The sequence below is a fragment of the Petaurus breviceps genome, unplaced genomic scaffold (assembly GCF_028583685.1).
Source record: "Petaurus breviceps papuanus isolate PSGF00001 unplaced genomic scaffold, PetGlider_PUasm1.0 186, whole genome shotgun sequence".
Classification (NCBI taxonomy): domain Eukaryota; kingdom Metazoa; phylum Chordata; class Mammalia; order Diprotodontia; family Petauridae; genus Petaurus; species Petaurus breviceps.
In genome coordinates this window covers 47,103,165-47,118,265 of record NW_027185798.1, presented here as the reverse complement: position 1 = coordinate 47,118,265, position 15,101 = coordinate 47,103,165, and the positions used below count along the sequence as shown (strand labels likewise).

At 40.3% G+C, this 15,101-nt stretch overlaps 1 protein-coding gene across 4 annotated transcripts in view; it reads left to right on the top strand.

The window, feature by feature from the left end:
- CSF1 (colony stimulating factor 1) overlaps window positions 1–9,555 on the top strand; it is a 42,789-nt gene extending 33,234 nt beyond the window's left edge. For 2 of the 4 annotated variants that reach the window (XR_011168742.1, XR_011168741.1), the window contains 3 exons: window positions 1,044–1,111; window positions 5,105–5,237; window positions 8,891–9,555. The gene's annotated coding sequence lies outside the window, so the exon portion shown is untranslated. The remainder of the gene's footprint in view (window positions 1–1,043; window positions 1,112–5,104; window positions 5,238–8,890) is intronic. The other 2 variants (XR_011168740.1, XR_011168739.1) reach the window with 1 other exon arrangement.
- Window positions 9,556–15,101: the final 5,546 nt, after the last annotated feature.

The following is a 15,101-nucleotide window of genomic DNA, read 5'->3' as shown; positions in this document are numbered from 1 at the left end:
ACTCTCAATAAAACCCATGCTTCCTCATTTTTGAATTGTTCTAATTGTTAGGATTATAGTCCCTTACATGGAGCAACAATTTTATCTTCTAGAGACTAACCTATCACTCTGAGTTTTGCCCTAGACCAAGCAGAAAAAGTGTAACCACTCATCCATATGATAGACCTTCAGATACGTGAAAACAGCTATTAAGTCCCTCACTGACCTTTTCTTGTTTAGGCTAAACATTCCTGATTCCTTCAATTTATCTTCAAATAGCTAGGTCTCTTGTCCCTTCACCATCCTGCCAGGTCTTCCTCTGGCTGAGCTCCAATTTATCAATACTCTATTTAATTGGATTTGTGATTTCATTGATTTGGATATTTCCTAGACCACAATTCATCAATTCCTGCCCATCCTGGATAATTGTCCATGTCCTCCCAAAAGTTCACCATAGAGGGTCCACCAAACATGCAGTAGGCCTTCTTTGCTTTCTTTTGATATCACGAGCACACCAGCAGACAATTCTGAATGTCCACCTGTCATCCCCAACCTTTGTCACATGTCCAACCCATCTTTTCTTTGTGTTGTACTTTGACACAAACTTCCTTTGAACTTTCTCAAAAATTACATGTTGAGGTTTGCTTATACCCACTATTTGTCTTTCTTTTTTTCTTCTATTATATACACATATATGTGTATATACATACACACAAATATGTAAAATATGCCTATATTATATATGCATATTGTAATATTTGCATATATTGGCATATTCAATTTAATATATGTATATGTGTATTCAACATATGATATATATTCAATTCTTCTATGTATGTATACATTTATATGTATTCAATTTGTTAGAGACTGTTGTGCTCCATATCTTACATCCATGCAGCAACAATAAAAGAATATTGGTATGTAAAAGATGGCTTTTGTTTCTGGGAGAAGCTTTGGGTCATTAAAAAAGCATTGGAATTTCTTGGAGGTGATTCAACTGTTTCCTCTTTGTTCTTGTTTAATTATAAGTCTAATTTGATCATTTGTACTGTCTGTTCCAGATATGCGTGTGAGTCTGTATACTTATGAACAAGCTCTATAGATGGTCTGTTCTGATGCATGTCATAATGTAAGTAGTAGATATTCTTCATCCACTTGATCTTTGCTGTATGGATGGTCAGGTCTAACTCTTTAAGGGGGATTTTTGCTCTCTTCCAAAAGGTTCTGAAATGTTCTGTGGCTTGATGCAATTGGCATAATTTTCTGTATGACCTGGAACATTTGGAAAACCTCACCATCCACAGGGAATCCTTCTTTAACTTGTACTCTATGCTGGAACTACTCCATCATGGTGACAAACATCATTGTGGATCATACTTCTCCCTGTTTTATGTCTCACTTGATGCTTATAGTCATAAGGCTGTTGAATAGGGTTGTGAAAAGATTACTATCTATTAACGCTCTCCCTCTCCTATACATACACACACAGACACATACACGGACAGACACAAATACAGACACACACACACAGACACACAGGGAGCTAGTTTTTTCTTGAAAAGTAATAAAGCTGTCCCAGCAGAGACTTGGCCTCAGGGGCTAAGGCTTAAGCTATGTTTTCCTTAATGCAACTTTCTGGTGAGTGTGTTGACGTGCCTTCCTGATCACATAAGCACATAAAAAGGCCCACCCACAGGGAGCTGGGGATCTTCAGGCTCCAAAGATGTCTCCAAATCATGGGAATTATCACATTCTGCCCAGTTGGAACAGATGTGTTTCCATATGGAATATATATTGAATATCCTTTCTATGCTATGATCAAGTAAATCTACTTTTGTTAACTGTTGAATGACCTACAAGTACACCAAACCTAAATTAACAGGAGATAGGCCTGGGTCAAGGGCTACTTCTCTCATAACTTTCAAGTAATCTTACCTGATTTTGATGTATACGTAGAAGACACCTTGTCATGGAAGGACCTCTCAGTCTTCCTAAAAGGGGTCCCAGATTTAATATTTTCATTTCACAGAGAAGGTGGATGAGTTCTAAGACTCAGAAAGGAATCTTTAGTGGGTTTATTTGTGGAAGAAGTCTCTTCACTCCTACCCCTACCCCCATGCCTTTTTCTTACTGCAGGAGTCCAAAGGATAGTGTTTCAGAGAATCCACTCATCTGACTCATTTGTTTCCCAGAAGTTTGTTTCTGGGGAGGCAAAAGTCCTCAGTTGTCAACAGCCTGACTAGGTATTTATTTCTCCTGATGACAGCTTCTGTAATTCCATTTGCATCCATATGCTGATCTGGATACCATAATTAATGAAAATTACAGCTAGCATTTATATAACATTTCAAGGTTTGGAAAGTAATATATATATATATATATACACACATACACACATATATGATATCTTTATACATATATATCTATGTATGTATATATAAGAGAGAGATCTCTATATGGACATATAGAGATCTCTCTCCACATATATCTCATCTCTCATTGTATTTTTTGTTAATTTTGTTAAGTATTTCCCATTTATATATAAATATATAGATAGATAGATCTCTCTCCATACATATATATATATATATATATATCATCTATGCTTTGTTGTGTTGCTTATTCATTTTGTTAGGTATTTCTCAATTACATTTTCATCTGGTTTGATATATATATATATATATATAGAGAGAGAGAGAGAGAGAGAGACAGAGAGAGAGAGACAGAGAGACAGAGAGAGACAGAGAGAGACAGAGAGACAGAGAGAGGGAGAGAGATAATTTGATCCTCCTAATAACCTTGAGAGATAGGTGTTATTATTATCCCCATTTTACAGATAAGGAAACTGAGACTAAGAAATATCAAGTGATTTGCTGAGATCCATACAGCTAATTAGAGTTTGAGGCAGGATTTAAACTCATATCTTCCTGGTTAGAGGTCCAGTACTTTATCCACTGGGATACCTTTCTGCCTCTCCATGAAGCAGAGAATGATGAAACTCTCTGAAACTTCTAAGCTTATTTTGCTGGAAAATTGGAAAATAATTATGGTCCTAAATTATAGTTAGCAGGGTCTTATCACCTTAGTAAATATTATCATAAGCTCTGGGCCCCTAATATTCCTAGGTTTCTAAGGGTCTTACCACAAGGGGAAATAGAGTCCTCTCCTGAACCTGCTTCTCCCAACAGTCTGACAGCTTGAGACAGTTGGAGGGCAAAGGTGGGCTAACCCCATAGCCCACAAAATTTCAGTGTGTTTACAGAGTCTTGACCAAGTATAAGTAAGCTTGATGAGCTGAAAGCAGAGAGAAGAATATATATTTCCACTGGAGTATTTTCTCTGCAACACTGGCCATTTTTCCTTCTCTGAGTTTTTCTCCATTCCTGTGTGATTTTCTAGGGGCAAACAATCAACAAGTATTTATTAAACACCTATGGCATCGGGAAAGGAATAAACACTTGTTAAGCACCTAGTATGTGCCAGGCTCTATGTTACAAATACTATCTCTTGATCCTCACAATGACCATATGAGGTTGGTGCTATTAAGATCTCCATTTTATAGTCTAGGAAACTGAGACAGAGGTGAAATCACTTGCCCACGGTCAAACAGCTAGTAAATGTCTGGGGCCAAATTTGAACTCAGGTCTTTCTGACTCCAGGACCAGCACTGGGAATACAAGTACAAAAGAGGCACTCCTTGCCTTCAAAGGAGCTTACATTCTAATAAAGTGATATGATACATATAGAAAAGAAGAGGCTAAGGAAGGGAGTTCAGGTCTAAAGAGTTAGAGAGATTGTAAATAGAGATAAACTGAGGCCTGGGAAAGACCTTAATTTTAAAAGGCCAAGGTCTCCCACTGAATCCTGGGGCATTGATAGTCACTTTGACTTTTCTTTTGCTGGTGGACTCCAATGACTCTAGAGGCTGATGACTTTGCTAGTTCTACCTCACTTAAATCCAATTCACTTGCAAGTCAGGATATCACCCACCCCACCATCATCCCTGTGATATCCTTGGTCCTTTTCCAGAAATAAGGACAAATAACAATAACAGAGAAATAGACTTTGTAACACCCTTTTCAGTAACAGAGGTCGTATTGATTTGATTACAGCTAAGTCTTAATTCGTATGAATAATGAATCCCTTTTAAGTGGTCTCATTATTTGAATTCAAGTTCATACTGCATATTTCTACTGGGCTGGACCCAATAGCCATATTTAATTATAGCTTGGAATAGCTTTAGTTCAAATATGTGAGACCACTTTACAGGATTCATTATTCACACTAATTGAGACCTAGTTGTATGCTAAGAGCAGGATAGAGAAAAGGAAGGGAGGGAGGGGAGAGAGGGAAGAAGACAGGAAGGAAGGAAGGAAGGAAGGAAGGAAGGAAGGGAGGGAGGAAGGAAGGAAGGGAGGAAGGAAGGAAGGAAGGAAGGAAGGGAGGGAGGGAGGAAAGAAGGAAGGAAGGAAGGGAGGGAGCTAGGGAGGATGCATTTAGTAAGCACCTACTATTTGCCAGGTGCTGTATTAAGTGCTTTACAAATATTATCACATTTGGTCCTCACATCAACCCTGGGAGGTAGGTGCTATTATTATACCCATTTTACAGTTGAGGAAATGGAAGGTGAGGGAGAAGGGATTATTCGTGGCAGAAGGCATCCTGTGTCCTACTGAATGATTGAATGGGTTGGCCTAGATACAGAACAACATTCTTAACTTGATATCTGCAGACTTGTGGTAGCTCTATATTCAACATAAATGATTTCTTTTGTAATCCTATCTATTTTATATGTCCAGAAATGTTATTCTGGGAAGGCTTTGACAGACTAACAAAGGAGTCCACGACACAAAACAAGTTAAGAACCCCTGATACAAAGAGTTGAGGTGAGTTTTCACTAGCTCACTCACTAGTCAGGATAGCTCAGTCCCAGGGCAGATGGAATCTGAAATGAACTCCTCTGTGAAAAGAAGATCTTCTGTGTGATTCATTTCTAAGCAAAATCCCCTTGCTTGGCTTTGAGATCCAGAATTTCCAGTGGGGCAGTCACACTTGGTAAGCTCATTTTAGACTTCTTGGGTCTCAGTTAGGTTTCTACTCTATAGCTCTCATTTCTTCACAGGCATTATCTATAATGAGGTACGATGCTGAACAAAGAAATGTGAAAAGTGAAATGAACTCAACGGGACATCATAGCTTCAGAGGGAAGGGAGCTCAGAGTTCAAGCCCATTGTTTTGCAGATAGAGAAACTGAGGTAAAGAAAACTTTTAGTCTCTCACTTCAGGGCTAATTCTCTTTTCATTATACCACATTTACTCAGAATTAAATTTCACCGGCACTTTGAGGGCCTACTATGAGCCAGAAACCACACCACTGATATCACAGATTGGTCACCTCTTTTCTTCACCTTTCTTTGCTTGTCTATGATATATTTTATGTACATAATAGACAAGGTAGGATCATTGTGAGGATCAAGAGATATTTGGAAAGTGTTTAGTAGAGATCTTGACATAAGACACATGATGTACTACTCTACGTACACAGATGTGTGCCCATAGGTCAGCCATTCTTTTATATTTATTCTGTGTAGGATACGTTTTATTCTAGCAAAATTTTCTTCATGTACAATAAAACAGCCTCTCCAGAATATTCTGGACTCATGTGCCAAGCTTTGGTTGTTTCTAAAGAAATCATAGAAGTCCCATAAAAATGTTATTTGTTTGCAGGCACTTTGAGACTAGGGCTAAATCCTCAAGCCAGCTGGAGGTTTTCACGGAAAGGGCTAGTTACTAATGGGTTATTTGACTGAATAAAGTGTGTGTGTGTGTGTGTGTGTGTGTGTGTGTGTATTTTAAATTGACTGGCCATTTTAGTCACAGGATTATAGATTTAGATATGGGGTCTAGAGATCATCTAGTCCAATCTCATCATTTAACAAATGAGGATACTGAGGCACAAGACTCTTTGGTGGTCTCACACAAGTAGCAAGGGGCAGAGGGAAGATTTTAATCCAGCAACTCTTCCTCCAAATCCATCACTCTTTTCAATAGATGACCCTGGCCAGGGTCTTCTTATTCCAAATCCACTTTCTATAGCATCATGCTGCTTTTCTATGGAAATGCTAGATTTGATTTGTCCCCTAAACTACAGCCTGAAAGTGATCTAATTAATCTAAATGTCCAGCAACAACGAGTCATTTTTATGACCACTACCAGAGGGTTTAGGCCTCCTGCTCACAGGCTGTAATGCAATCCCTATATCACTCCTAAATGTATCTCAAACCAGATGAAAATATAATTGGGAAATACTTAAAATTAATAAATAACACAATAAAGCACAGATAATATATGTAAAAACTAAATCAGTAGAGATCCTTATATATGTATAGTGGCTCCTATTTCTACTTGAATCGGGTACCATAGGGCTCTGAATATTACTTCCCCTTCATATTCCCTGTACCCCACACCTAAGGGTGCTAGACTTGGAATCAGCCCCGGTTCAAGTCTGCTGCACTGATCACTGGCCTTTGACTTTGACCTGTCTCTACCAACCTATTTCCTCATTTGAAAAATCAAGAAAAATAATTCACAGGGTTATTCTAAAGCTCAAAGGACATGATGTGTGCCAATGCAACACAACTCAACAACCATTCATTAAGCATCTACTGTGTACAAGGTTTTATACTTGTGAAGCTATATGTGAGATATGTATATATGCAAGCATTTTCTAAATGTACAAGTATGGCTCTTGAGTAAGTATGGACAAATGTGATCCAAGGCCTATTCCTTCTCTCTCTCTCTTTAAAGAAGACTGATTCCTGCCTTGAGGGAGAGCAGGAGAAATGTCAAATTTGGGCATTCTTTTCTTTGGTCTGAGATGGGTACTAGACTAGAATTATATCTATCAACCCCTGCTAAACATGACTTTGGGACATAAGGCTTAGTGCTCCCTTAGCCTGAATGTCTTTGTGTTTTGGCCAGAAGTCCCAAGTGTCTTCCCCTCCCACATTGCTTCTTTTGAGAAGGCAAACTAGGCTATTTCACTTCCACTCTTACCTAGCCTTTAATCACTGCATGGGTATTGTCTCGGACAAACTGAAACCTGGGAAAGACCTTAGCTTAAAAAGACCAGGGTGTCCCACTGTTTCCAGGCCATTTCCAATTGTCCTGACCTATGTCTTGCCATTGGACTCTGAATGACTCTAGAGGAAAGAGTGAAGCTGATGACTCTGCACACTTAAATCAATTCACTTGCAAGTCGAGACATCACCCTTCTGATGTCATCAGTCCTCTTCAAGAATAAAGGACCAACAACAAGTTCAGACCATTCCTGATTTAGGGTTTGAGAGGCAGCACCTTTTAGTGAAAAAGAGTACTGGACTTGGAGACTTGTGCCTCTGTCACGAATTAGCTGTGCTGTTGAGTCATTTCAGTCTTGTCCTACTCTTCATGACCTCATTTGGGGTTTTCTTGGCAGAGATACTAGAGTGGTTTGCCATTTTCTTCTCCAGCTCATTTTACAGATGAGGAAACTGAGGCAAATGGGGTTATGTGAATTGCCCAGGGTCACACAGCTAGTAAGTGTCTGAGGCTGTATTTGAACTCATGATTAGTTTTCCTGATTCCAAGCCCAGTGGTCTATCCACTATGGCGCCACCTAGCTGCCCCAATTAACTGTGCAGTAATCAGCAAGTCTTGTAATCTCTTTGAACCTCAGTTTTCTCATCATCTTTTTTTTTTCTTCAGGGCTCTCTGTCTCACCCAGTCTGGAAGGAAAGTGGTCAGTCATGGTCCCAATCTGAATACTGATCAGCACAAAAACTTTAACCTGCTGTTTTTCCAACCTAGGGTGATTTGCCCCTCCTTAGGCATCCTGGTTGCCTAATACTCTCAGGGACTCACCATATTGGTGCTAGACTTAGTGGAATATCGGATTGGCTTTACCCCTATTCTGACTGACTGCTTACAACTCTTAAACTCAAGAAATCCACCAATTTCAGCCTCCCTAGCAAGGAGGAACTACAGGAATTTGTCCAAACTGCATCTAATGCTATTCCAGGCTGAGTTCACATTCATGTAACTAACTACAGGAGAAGTTTATTCTCTTCCAGTGTTAGCTTCCACTCTCAAGTGACACAGAGACACCTTTCTCTGAGGGCTTATGGGCATCTTGAAGAACTAGAAAGTTCACCTGTGGCACCTAGCCTCTGTGTGGCACAATCTCACTCCTCTTACTTGATCAAAGTTCCCTGGTAGATTTAGAGTCCAAAGACCTGAGTTTGAATCCTGCCTCACATGATAAATGCCTCGTTCAGATATCTGAACACTTCAGTCTACCTTAATTTCTGCAACTGTGAAAAGGGGATAGTAATATCACCTATCTCCAAGGATTGTTATGAATATTTTGTAAGCTTTAATGCTGTATACATTAGCTATTATTTTAACTATTAACTTCCAGATGCCACATTTGCATTCTCCATATGTTTCTGGATCTCTCAGAATTCTCTTCTGCCAATGCCTAGCACCTTCCTGCCTGTGACATCAAAGATGGCAAACCAAGTAGGCACACCTGAGTGAAAATTGCCTCTTCCTCCATAAACCCCATGACCTAAGTGAGCCACACAACAGTGTGGGGAGTGACAAAACCCCCACATGCCCCACTCATCAATTAAAAAGAGTGACAGAGTTCCCTTACTGTTAAAATGAAGAATATAGTGGGGAATATGGTGGGACTCAGTCCTCTCTCACCTGGTTAATAGGAAGCCATGCCAGTATGGGGCAAGGCTGCTTTTCTCTCAGTTAGGTGTATTCTTTCCTGTTCTTAGGTGAAGTATTATAAACAGCTATGTCCTTGAGCTCTTCAAAATTTGGTACCCTCACTTAAATCCAATTCACTTGTATGTCATAGCATCACCTTCCTGATGTCACAGTTGTCTTGGAAAATGAAGGACAAACAGCAGGCAAACTTCCAGAGGTCCAGTAACTATGATCCATTCCAGAGTTTGATGGAAGCCAAGCCTGGTGTATTCCCCCAGGTCCCAAGGAATGACCTGTTTGACTCTGTCCAGCAGCGGCTCAACAAAAGGAGCCAAGATGCGGTGCCTGGCAGGAAAGGAGCAACTTGTATATGACCATGCCACACTCTTGCCAGCTCTCTGCTTTCCACCTGCAGCTCTTCTTAGTTTGAACTCCAAGGATCATGATGCCATGCTTAGGATAAGTCCATCACCTGAAATCTCCTCATTGAGCTGTTTAACTCAGCTTTGGATTCTCAGTCCTTTCCCAGCTTCCTCAGCCTCCTATACCCTGATTTGAGGGCTGGGGCATTGAAAATGAAACTCTTCCCAGAGCTTTCCTTCATAGAGGGCAGGAGCTTCCCAGCTGCCTTGCCACTTTCCACCAGCAACTCAGCTTGGTTTGAACTCCAGGGAACATGATGCCCCTGCACCTGCTTCCCAGCTTCATTTTGTATGTTGTCTATCAGATTGTAAGCTCCCTGAAAGCAGAAACTGCCTTTTTCTTGTTTGAATCCCCAGCACTTAGCACAATGCCTGACAAATGGCAGGTTCTTAATAAAAGTTTAGTGAATTGAACTTGTTGATGTGAATATTTTGTAGCAACAGCTTTATGTCTAAGCCTTGTTCTCCCAGGGACTAAAAGCAGTAGGAGTGAGAATGTGCCTCTGATTTCAGAGGGTGATGTTTTTGTACTTTGGTTTGTGCTATATTTTTTTTAGCAAATATCTCTTTTCATCTCTGTAGCAGCAAGCACCCCAAGCGTCTTCAGGGTTTGCTGCCAACACAGGTTCTTGGATCTGCTTTGATAAAGGAAAGCAACTCAAAATGGGTTAACAAGCTTACTTTAATCAGCCAAACATGTATCGTTTACCTAGTTCAGGGGAAAAAGGTCAGCACCCCGAACTTCAGAATACACAGACAGAATTATCAAGTCAGAGAAACAGATCAAGTAGACAGATTTCCAAATTGTCCAACCATTACATCCATACCAAATCAACATCTGGGTTTTTCAAAGCCTGGGGGCTCTGGACAACGGCTTCCCAGAAACCAGATCAAATCACAGAACACTTCTCAAAGTGAGCCCCAAAACAAAGCCTCACATCAGAGCTTATATAGCCTTCTCCTGGCTCAGAAAATGTAACAACCTTTTGGACCCACTGGCCAATCAAAAAGTATCAACTAAAAAACAAGCCTCCCACTCCAGGCTCCAGGTGCATTTTAGCCTAGGGGCAGGGAAGATCTTTAAATTTGCATTTCCATTACAATCTCTGGTAGGGGAAGGGAGGGAGGTATAAAATTCGGAACTCAAAATAAAAAAGAATGTTAAAATGGTTTTTACATATAATTGGTTGCAAATGAAATATTATTCTAAAAAGTGAAGATGAATGAATGATTAAACAAATAAATGATGGATAAATGAATGGAGTAATAGAGTGTTTGGCAAAGCTGTGCCCAATTCTAAGGCAGCCTCTTTGGAGGACTGCTGTTGACTGCATTCCTTGTACTTTTTGAGGTGACCCACTCCATTTTTCAACAGCTCTGATTGCTTGGAAGTTTCTACTAATAGGAGACTAGATTTGCCTCTTTTCATTTTCTACCTATTGTTATTTGTTCTGCCTCCTGGGGACCAAGTAGGCTAAGCCTAGTTGCAGTTCCATATTCTATAATAACTTTAATTTTCTACATTTGGGTTAAGAACAAAAGTCAACTACAGGTTTGCTAAAAGACTGCAGTTGGTAAGAAACAGATTTTCAAACTTTAGTGGACTGCAATGGGTTCTAGGTGACTCATGCTGAGTCAGTATGAGTCAACTCTGTGTGTCTGCGTGTGTGTAAAAGAGAGAGACAGTGACAGAGACACAGAGAAAGAAAGAGAGAGGGAGGAGGGAGGGAGGGAGAGAGAGAGAGAGACAGAGTCAGAGACAGAGAGAGAGAGAGAGAGAGACAGAGAGAGAGAGAGAGAGAGACAGAGAGACAGAGAGAGAGAGAGAGACAGAGACAGAGACAGAGAGAGCCAAATAGCTAATGAGGTTACATAAATGTGACCATAGTGTCCATTGATAAGACTCCATTCTACTCAGGCTACCTCAGGAGTACTATGTCCAGTACCAGGTGTCATATTTTTAGGATGATGACAAGCTGAAATATGTCCAGAGAAATACGACCATGATGGTGATTCAGGGGCCTTTGAAAGTATTGCAGCTATTTAGCCTAGAGAAGAGAAGCTTTGGGGAGAACATGATAGTTGTCTTCAAATATCGAAAGAATTGCATGGGGGAGAAGATTTAGATTTATTTTATTTGGCTTGACACGACAGTGTTAGGAGCAAAGGATGGAAGTTGTTTCCAGGCAGATTTTGGCACTATGTAAGGAAAAACTTCCTGACAATTCCAGCTGTCCAAAAGAAGAATGCCTTTAGACATAGTTAATTCTCTGTCATTAGAAGTGCTTAAGGAGAGGTTAGATGACCATCTTGTATGTAATTTATGCTTCCTGTATGGGTTGGATTGGGCTAATTCTATTCATAATATATTGCTATTTTAGTTCTCAGCTTTTACTGAGCTAAAATCCCTTTCTCTTCTTGACTTGTACCTAAAGGTCTAGGTGTCTCTTAGATTTACATTTACATTTGTGATAATAGTTCATTTCCCATCCCCATGCCCTTGCCCAGGTTGTAGTCAGTGTCTAGAATGCAATACCTTCTCACCTCCTCCTGGAATCCCTCATTTCCTTCAAAACTCAGTCTAAGTTCCACCTGATTCGTGAGACTTTTTTGATCCCCCAAGTACCTAGTGCTTCCCCTCTCCCTCAAAAAATACCCTGGATATTGGACCTTTAATCAGAGAAATTCTCAGCAAAGATTTTTTTTTTCCAGTTAACTGTTACCCTTCTAATTCTAACTGAAGAAACAATCCAAGAAGGTCAAGCAAGCTGAAGCAATACTGCCCAGTTCCCCCTACAACTACTCCAAAAAATTCTAAGAACACCACCAGGCCAAGCAGTGATAAAGAAATATTAAGGAGAAATCACAGCGGTGTATCTTTGAAGTATGAGACCATAAATTCATACCATAGCAGAAACTGTGAAGCAGGTGTGGGCCAGGATCACAGACAGCCCCCAGGGCTCCAAACAGGAAGGAGGTCAGGGTTTCCCAGGACAGATCAAAAGCTTAGCCTCAGGCCTAGAATGGAGCTAAACCCACAGAGTGGACTGGAATGTTAGGAGACTCAAATGAGATGGGGATGTAAAGCATTTTGCAAACCTTAAAGGGTTATAGAAATGCCAACTGCTGCTGCTACTGCTGCTGCTGCTGCTGCTTCTGCTGCTGCTGCTGCTACTACTGCTGCTGCTGCTGCTGCTGTTTCTGCTGCTGCTTCTGCTGCTGCTGTTTCTGCTGCTGCTGCTACTACTACTGCTGCTGCTGCTGTTTCTGCTGCTGCTGCTGCTGCTTCTGCTGCTGCTGCTGTTGCTGCTGTTTTTGTTGTTAATTTACTGCACCCAACTAACAGTCTGATGATCATTTCACTCCCTGAAATTTTTGCTGCTCTCCTCATGAGCTCAAGTCACATTTATAGAGCACTACATGGGTGAGCTAATAAAAGTTTAACAACTGAGGTCACCAGGAAAAAAAAAGATTAAAATGTACTGTTAACCTTTCTTAAATCTAGACAATCAGTAAAAGCCCTGATTTGTAGTGATAGCTGATTTCTGAAGTGTAAATGCTACACTGAAAATTTAACAATTGGCTCTCAAAAGCTGTCTCTAACACACCCTTAGCTACAGGTCCCCTAGCTCACTTCTTCTAGAAAAAACCTGAGGCTCAACCTATCCAGAGAACAGTATTAGATTATCAGGGTGGGTTGCCTACCATGGGTCTCCTAGAATGAATTGTGGGTTCAGCTGCTGGCTCAAGCTAGCAAGGAGCACCAGGGTGTCCCAGAAAAGGTCAGATCAAGGACTTAGTCCCTAGGACGCTGAACAGGACTGGGCCAGCATCCCAGGGTTTCTCAAAGCAGATCAGAGATTCAGTCTAAGGTCCTGAATGAGATTAGTCCAGCAGTATCTCCATAGTAGACTGGTTACTTAGCCATGGGCCTAGAAGAGGGATCAGCCTGAAGTGAAGTGACACTAAATCTGATGAACCTTTCATCTGGCTGAAAGGGGCTGAGGCCAACAGTGGTTATAGGATGGGACCAGGCAGTATTCTAATGGAGTGCCATCCAGGGGCAAGTCTACAGCTGTGCTACCTTAAACACAAACCAGGGTCTACATACAGTCTGAAAAGTCCAAGAGGGCAGAAATTCAACAGTGTTCTTGATCTGATCACATAGAGCCTGCTGAAATATTAAAGTTCCCTGATCAAATCATTGCTATGATTCTTAAAACGAGTAATACTCAGTACCTGAAGAACATAGTAGCAGAATTCTAGATCCAACTGGCAAGGATATAGAGGCCACAACAGTTTTGTCAGAAGCACACAGAGTCTGGTCCTAATACAAAGTCCCAAACTGGAAAGCAAGGTTGGAAGAATGAATAAACAAGATAAAGAACTATTATGAGGCCAAAGATGCCTAAGACACAAACCAAGAAAAAGAGACTAGCTCCAAAATATCTACAAGCAAAACACAACCTGGTTGAAAGATCAGTTAGAATTCCGATAATAGGGGCAGCTAGGTGGCACAGTGAATAGAGCACTGGCCCTGGAGTCAGGAGGACCTGAATTCAAATCCAGCCTCAGACACTTACCACTAGCTATGTGACCTTGGGCAAGTCACTTAACTCCAATCACTCTGCCTTTCCCCCTCCAAAAAAAGCAAAAAACCAAACAAACAAAAAACAACAAAGAAAGCAACATTTATGAAGAGAGCATTTAAGAATAACTAGACTAGACTACTTAAAAGCCATGACTATCCCCCCCAAAAAACACAAAGAGCCTAACTATCATATTTCAAGAAATCATAAAATAAAACTGTCCAGACATAGGACAAGAAGGCAAAGTAAAAATAGAATCCACTGACTACTTCTTGAAAGAAATCCCAAATGAGAACTCCCAGAAACATCATAGACAAAATTCACATCTTTTAGGCCAAAAAGCAAGCAAACAAACAAAAAAAACCCCACTGCAAATTGCCAGAAAGAAAGCATTCAAGTTCTAAGGAATCACATTAACACAAGACTTAGCAGCTGCCACTTAAAAAGGAACAGAGGACGTGGAACATGATATTCCAAAAGACAAAAAATATAGGCTTACAACAAAGAATAATTTATTCAGCAAAATTGAGTATAATTCTACAGGGGGAAAATTTAAGAGAACTTCAAAAAGTTCCTGATATAAAGGTCAGAGCTGAATAGAAACTTTGAAATATAAAAACATAAGAGTAAAGAAAAATATAAAAAGGTATATTGTATAAGTTAACAATTGGAAAGGATTTGATAAGGATGAAAAATTTACATTCTAACAGGGGTGGGCAAGGCATGATACAAATGGTAGCTAGATGACACAGAAGTTAGAGCACTGGGTCCTGAGTCAAGAAGACCTGACTTCAAATCTAACCTCAAACTTTTAATAGCTGTGAGACCCTGGGCAAGTCACTTTACCCCTTTTAACCTCAGTTTCCTCACCTGTAAAATGGGGATGATAATAATAGCACCTCCTACAGCCATTGTGGGGATCAAATAAGATAATATTTGTAAAGTGCCTAGAACATAAAAAGTGTTTTATAACTATTAGCTATTATCATTAGCTATTAAGTGTTCCCTCAGAACCTTAATGTTGGTGGAGAGTCAAAGAGGAATTTAAATAAGACAGAAGGCCTTTGTTATGTTTTAATGATTTTAAAAGAAAAACAGAAAGAGATGAGAAAAGGAATGTGTTGGAGAGTAAAAGTAAAGGGTGGAGCTTGATACTAATCAGGGGGTGCAAGAAAATGATGACATAAAAATGGTGGAGTCAGTAAAACAGATGTCACTTGAATCTCACTTCCATCTAAATTAGACAAAGGAGGAAGGAATACAGAGAGAGGGGGAGAAAGAGAGAGAGATAGAGACAGAGAGACAGAGACAGAGAGAGAGAGACAGAGAGACAGAGAGAGAGAGAGAGAGA